The following is a 6,478-nucleotide window of genomic DNA, read 5'->3' on the forward strand; positions in this document are numbered from 1 at the left end:
GTGGATTTGTTCCATAGCCCCATATCACCCGCCAGTGGATCCCCTGCATTGTACATTGTACTATGACAGGGAGCATGATGATGTCTGTAGAGATTCATTTGAAGAAATTGAGGGAAAAATTTGGACGTTGGCTTATTCATGTATTTTGATTGGTAAGGAAGGCGTAGAAGCAGCTGTTGATTTGTCCCCTGAGCAAATGGCATGGTTTAAAATGACGTCGGAGGGCGCTCCTCATGTTTCATTGGCAGTGGCACCTGAACATGAACCCCGCCTGTGGGGCCCCATGGTGAAACGATTGCTTCAAAGTACAGATTGGCGTGAGACTCACATCCCACATTTGTTTTGGTCACCATCAAACAAAGCATACAAAATTATGCAACCAATGAAAGATGAAGGGAATTTGGATATGTTGTTGTTGTCAAGGACACATGGCAGAGAGTTTACAGATCACGAACAAGCTGATGAGATGCTGAAATGTTTACCAGAAGAATCGTGGTCCAAAGGCCCTTTTGATGTTGGAGAGTGTCATACTGTTGCCCCCATTCAGTTGCAAATTGATGAAAATCAAATTGTCCGAAGGCCCCAGTATAGATGGCCTAGAGAGGCAGACGAAGGCATGGAAGAAACTTTGTGTGGCTTGTGGGATGCAGGTGTTTTGGAAGAATCAATTTCACAGTGGAACACCCCATTGAGACCCGTTCAAAAGGCTGACAAAAAGACATATCGAATGGCTCATGATTTGAGGCCAGTCAACGATGTCACATTGACCCCAGTGTTATCAGTACCAGATCCTCACAGGATTCTGACAAGTTTAAGTCCCATGTACAAGTGGTTCACAGTGATTGATTTGGCCAATGCGTATTTTTGTGTGCCGTTGGATCCCAACATTCGTCATGTGTTTGCATTTTCTTACAAAGGGTGTAAGTTGCAATACACCAGATTGCCACAAGGGTTCAAGAACTCCCCTGGCATTTTCAACCACGTTTTGAAAGAGTTTCTGGGACCATGCAAGATTCCAGAAGGCTCCATTTTGTTGCAATATGTGGACGATTTATTGATTGCAGCAGCCAGCCAGGAAGCATGTTTGGAAGCTACTAAGAGGCTGTTGACCAAACTGCATGAGTTGGGTTTCAAGGTGTCAAAGAAAAAGTTGCAATGTTGCAGACAAAGGGTTACATTTTTGGGAAGAGTGGTCTCCCCCATTGGCCTTGCAATGTCACCAGATCACAGGAATTCCATTCTTCATCACAAACGCCCAACCACAGTCCAGGAAATGTTGTCATTTCTGGGCTTATGTGGATACAGCAGAAATTATATCCCATGTTTTGTGGACAAAACAAGTGTCCTTCGTGACCTTGTCAAAGTAAAAGGGCCACAAAACTTCAAAGCACACTTAGAGTGGACTGTAGAAGCTAAACAGCTTTTTGTGACTTTGATTCAAGAACCCGCCTCAGCGGCTGCTTTGGCGGCCCCAAATTATGTCAAGCCATTCCACCTAGATGTGTCAATCACACGCCAAACAGCGAATGGTATTCTTTACCAAAAAGCACAAGGAGGGAGAGCAGTCTTAATGTACTGTAGCGTCCCCTTGGATATTTTTGAGCAAAGACACCCAGAATGCGTTCGTTACGCAGCAGGCTAAAGTAAAATTTTACAGAAGACTGCACATTTGGTCATGGGACATCCACTGCATGTCCTCACGGAACACTCTGTGTAAGCCTTTGTGGCTTCAGGATCATTTGTATTGACACCATTGCGTCAAACCAGACTGATGAAAATTTTAACAGCACCAAACATCAATTTTGTTCACAATGGTATCAATATGGCAGACCAATTTTTGGTTGGCCCACATGAATGTGCATTAAAAATACAGAACCAGATCAAAGTGAGACCCGATCTTTATGCCAAACCGCTTGGCCTAGGGCGAGTTGTATTCACAGACGGTTGCTGCTGGCGCGATAAGAGTGGTTCTCTCCACGCGGCAGCAGCTGCAGTCGAATGGCGAGATGGTTCTTTCCAGCCGCTCGTGACGCAGAAAATAACAGAACATCCATCTGCCCAAGCGGCAGAAGTACTGGCACTCACTCTGGCGCTCGAACAATGTCAAGGTGAGGCAATCACCATCTATTTGGATTCAGCATATGCAGTTTCAGCCGCCCTTATTGACCTCAAGGGATGGCTCCAAAATGGTTTGATGACTGCCAAAGCACACCAATTGCCCACCGTGACCTCATGCTCAGATTACATGAGGCCTTGGCGCAACCATTCCAAGTAGCAATTGTTAAAGTCCTCGGACATTCAAAAGCAGACACCACGGTAGCCAAAGGTAATCAGGCGGCTGATGCGCTGGCCAAACAGGTTGCGGGCTACACTGTTGAGGTAGGAATGATGGTCAGTAATGAGGCCATCATTGTTGATGGTGAACATCTAGATGCAGCTTTGCCACTCCCACCCACTCATGATGAACTTTGTCATTTGCAAGAAATGGCGTCTCCTGAACAAAAATCCATGTGGATAGCAGCGAAGGCCGTAAAAAGACCTGATGGGCTGTGGGTTGGCCCGAGAGGCGAGCCCACTCTCCCAGAAGGTGAGCTTATGCAATCCATCTTGGCTGAGGCTCACTCAATTGCAATTACTGGGCCTCACCCAATGATGGTGAAATAAAAAAATTGGTGGCACCCCAAAATGACAGATGTAGTTTGGAAATACGTTTCAGAGTGCCAGACATGTCAGACATTTAATGCAAGACCAACTTTGAAGATAAGATAAGATAAGAATGCCTTTATTGATCCCACAGTGGGGAAATTTTCATTGATACAGCAGCAAAGATATAGGTCACACAGGGACGGCGGCATAATGTAGCCATTAATGTATAACATTGACGGCAAACATTCGGGATCAAACCTATGTAAATATAATCAGTAACGTGTATATACACATGTATATACACACCAACATACATCTACATAAAAAGTATGAGGAACACTCATTTTGGCCTGTACATAGTACAGAGGAAAAATACTCTAAGTGACAGTGCTGCAGTGCTGTAGTGAAATGTAAGGAACAGCATTGGATAAAAATAAAACTAGACTAACAGTAGTGGGGAATGTTGAGTATTGCACGGTATTACAGTAGTGGGGAATATTGGGTATTGCACGATATGAGCTCAGGTGCAGGACTGCACTATTGCACTAATGTCCTCCAATTTGTAGAGACTACACAATGTTCTTGTTAAAGAGTCTGACAGCAGCAGGCAAGAAGGAACGGCGGAATCTCTCCTTTGCACAGCGAGGGTGTAACAGTCTGTCACTGAAGGTGCTGTGGAGTGCTGTTAGGGTGCCCTGGAGGGGGTGGTCCGGGTTGCCCAGCATTGATGACAGCTTGGCCAACATCCTCCTGTCCCCCACCGAGTCCACAGAGTCCAGGGAGCAGCCCAGGACAGAGCCGGCCCTCCTGACCAGTTTGTCCAGCCGCTTCTTGTCCCGTGCCAAGACGCCGCCTGCCCAGGTGACCACTCCCTGGAAGATGACTGATGCAACCACCGAGTCATAAAAGTTCCTGAGGAGTGTCCCCTGAACCCCAAAAGACCTCAGTCTCCTGAGTAGGAAGAGTCTGCTCTGACTCTTCCTATAGAGGGCGTCTGTGTTGTCGCACCAGTCCAGTTTATTGTTCAGATGAACACCCAGGTACTTGTAAGTTGAGACTCTCTCAACATCTGTTCCCCGGATATTCACTGGTGCAGGTGAAGAGTGCTGGCGCCTACCGAAATCCACCACCATTTCTTTGGATTTCCCCGCATTGATCAGGAGGCGGTTCTGCTGGCACCAGTCTACAAAACCCTGAGTAAGTTCTCTGTACTCCCGATCATTTCCGCCTGTGATGAGGCCGACAATCGCAGAGTCGTCAGAGAACTTCTGCAGGTGACAGGTAGGGGTGTTGTAGTTGAAGTCCGAGGTGTAGAGGGTGAACAGGAAGGGAGCCAAGACAGTTCCCTGTGGGGCCCCCGTGCTGCAGAGGAGCACGTCAGACACACAGTCCTGTGTCCTCACATACTGTGGCCGGTTTGTGAGGTAGTCCTGGATCCAAGTGGTGAGGTGGTGGGCCACCCCTGCCCGCTCCAGCTTGTCTCCCAGTAGGGTGGGCTGGATGGTGTTGAAAGCACTGGAGAAATCAAAGAACATGATCCTCACAGTGCTCCCCGCCTTTTCCAGGTGGGAGAGGGAAGTGTGGAGGAGGTAGATGATGGCATCATCCACACTGATGCCAGGCTGATATGCGAACTGCAGTAGGTCCATTGAGGAGCTCACCAGGGGGTGCAGGTGGACAAGGACCAGTCTCTCCAGGGTCTTCATCAGGTGAGACGTCAGCGCCACTGGTCTGAAGCTGTTGAGCTCCTTCGGGTGGGGGGTCTTTGGCACTGGGACCAGGCAGGATGTTTTCCATAGCAGGGGGACCCTGCCCAGCTTCAGGCTCAGGTTGAACATGTGCTGGACAATTCCACACAGCTGGTCTGCGCAGGATTTGAGGAGCTGGGGGCTGATGCCATCTGGACCCGCTGCCTTCCTCGCCTTCATCTTCTTCAGCTGGTTCCTCATCTGAGATGTTGTGAAGGCCAAGGCTGGGCAGGAGGGAGTGGTGGCTATCTGGTGTAGCTGGGAGCTGGAGACTGTGGAGAAAAGGGGGGAGGGGGTGACACGCCCAGCAGGAGGAGTAGGTGGAGGCTGCAGCAGGAGAGACTGAGTGGAGGCAGGCATCTGATCGAACCTATTGAAAAAGAGATTCAGCTCATTTGCCCACTGCAGTTCCCCCCCAGTCCGGGTCTTGGTTTGTCCGTGGCCTGAGATGGTCTTCAGGGCCCTCCAGACTCCCCTGGCGTTATTCTGCAGCAGCTGCTCCTCCATCCTCTTCCTGTAGGACCTTTTCCCCTCTCTGATCCTCCTCCTCAGCTGGCGCTGCACGGTCTTCCGCTCCTCTATGTTGCCTGACGCAAAAGCCCTCCTCTTCTCCTTCAGGAGAGCTTTTATGTCTGGTGTGATCCAGGGTTTGTTGTTGGAGAAACACCTTACTGTCCTGGTGGGTATGGTGTTCTCCATGCAGAAATGTATGTAGTCTGTAACAGTGTCCGTTAGACTACTAATGTCTTCCCCGTGAGCATCGCTGAATACTTCCCACACAGTTGTGCTGAAGCAGTCCTTTAAGGCCTCCTCGGCCTCTCCAGACCATCTCTGAACCGTGTGGGTCACAGCTGGCTGCCTGCGGACGAGAGGTTTGTACACAGACTGGAGAGCCACCAGGTTGTGATCAGCTTTGCCCAGCGGGGGGAGGGGCAGTGATGTGTATGCCTCCTTGGTGTTGGCATAGAAAAGGTCCAGTGTTTTATTGTCTCTAGTGTGGCAAGTGACATACTGTGAGAATGAAGGCAGAGAGGAGGAAGGTGATTGAAGTCACCAGAGATGAGTATCAGGGCATTTGGGTGCTGTGTTTGTAGCCTGCTCACTGCTGCAGTCAAGACATCACAGGCTGTGTCGCTGCTGGCAGCTGGTGGGACATAGACGGTCACCGCGATCACATGACTAAACTCTCGCGGGATGTAGAATGGCCTCATGCCAACAGCTAGCAGCTCAATATCCCTGCTGCAATGCTGCTCCTTAATCGTGATGTGCCCAGGATTACACCATCTATTGTTCACAAACACAGCCAGCCCTCCTCCTTTCCTCTTTCCACTCTCCAGCGTCCTGTCCGCGCGTATGATTTGGAAGCCGTCCAATTCTACGACCGCGTTCGGCGTTAGCGCTGTTAGCCACGACTCCGTGAATAGCATCAGGCTAGCCTTCCGGAAGTCCCTCTCCTGCCGCTAGCTCGTCCATCTTGTTGGGGAGCGATTTAACATTCCCCATGATAACGGACGGGAGGACGGGATGGTATCGTCTCCTCCTTTCCCGGCGTTTAACCCCCGCACGAGATCCCCGTCTCTTCCTCCTCAGCTCACAGGGTATATCGGGTCTCACCCCAGGAGCCGGCGCAGGGTTAGCACGGAGTGCTAACAGCTGATTCCGGCTGTAAACAATGGGGGCGCGGCTCCGAGCCAAGTCGCCGGACACGATCGCGCAAAAAATAGCAATCAGCAGCAGCAAGAATACCGTAGTTTGGGTGTCCATTGCTTCGCAAGTTACGACTATCAACTATATGAAAAAGGTATGAGGTAGAATAATATTAAGGAACAAAAACACACGAAAAGGCTCACGGATGAGCCGCAGCTACTGTAGCGGGCTGCCACTCGCGCGGCGCCGGAACCAAAACCAGGTATTTTTCAACCAGCTCCGTGGCCTGGTGCTGAAATTGTGATTGATTTTACTGACATGAGTGAAAGAGTGAATGGCAAGCGTTACCTTTTGGTTATGATTGATTCCTTCTCCGGGTGGCCTGAGGCCTACCCGTGCGTGAAGGAGGACTCGACCTCCGTCATTAAAGCACTGGT

The sequence above is a fragment of the Filicampus tigris genome, chromosome 21 (assembly GCF_054856515.1).
Source record: "Filicampus tigris isolate MCC_2025a chromosome 21, RoL_Ftig_1.0, whole genome shotgun sequence".
Lineage (NCBI taxonomy): Eukaryota > Metazoa > Chordata > Actinopteri > Syngnathiformes > Syngnathidae > Filicampus > Filicampus tigris.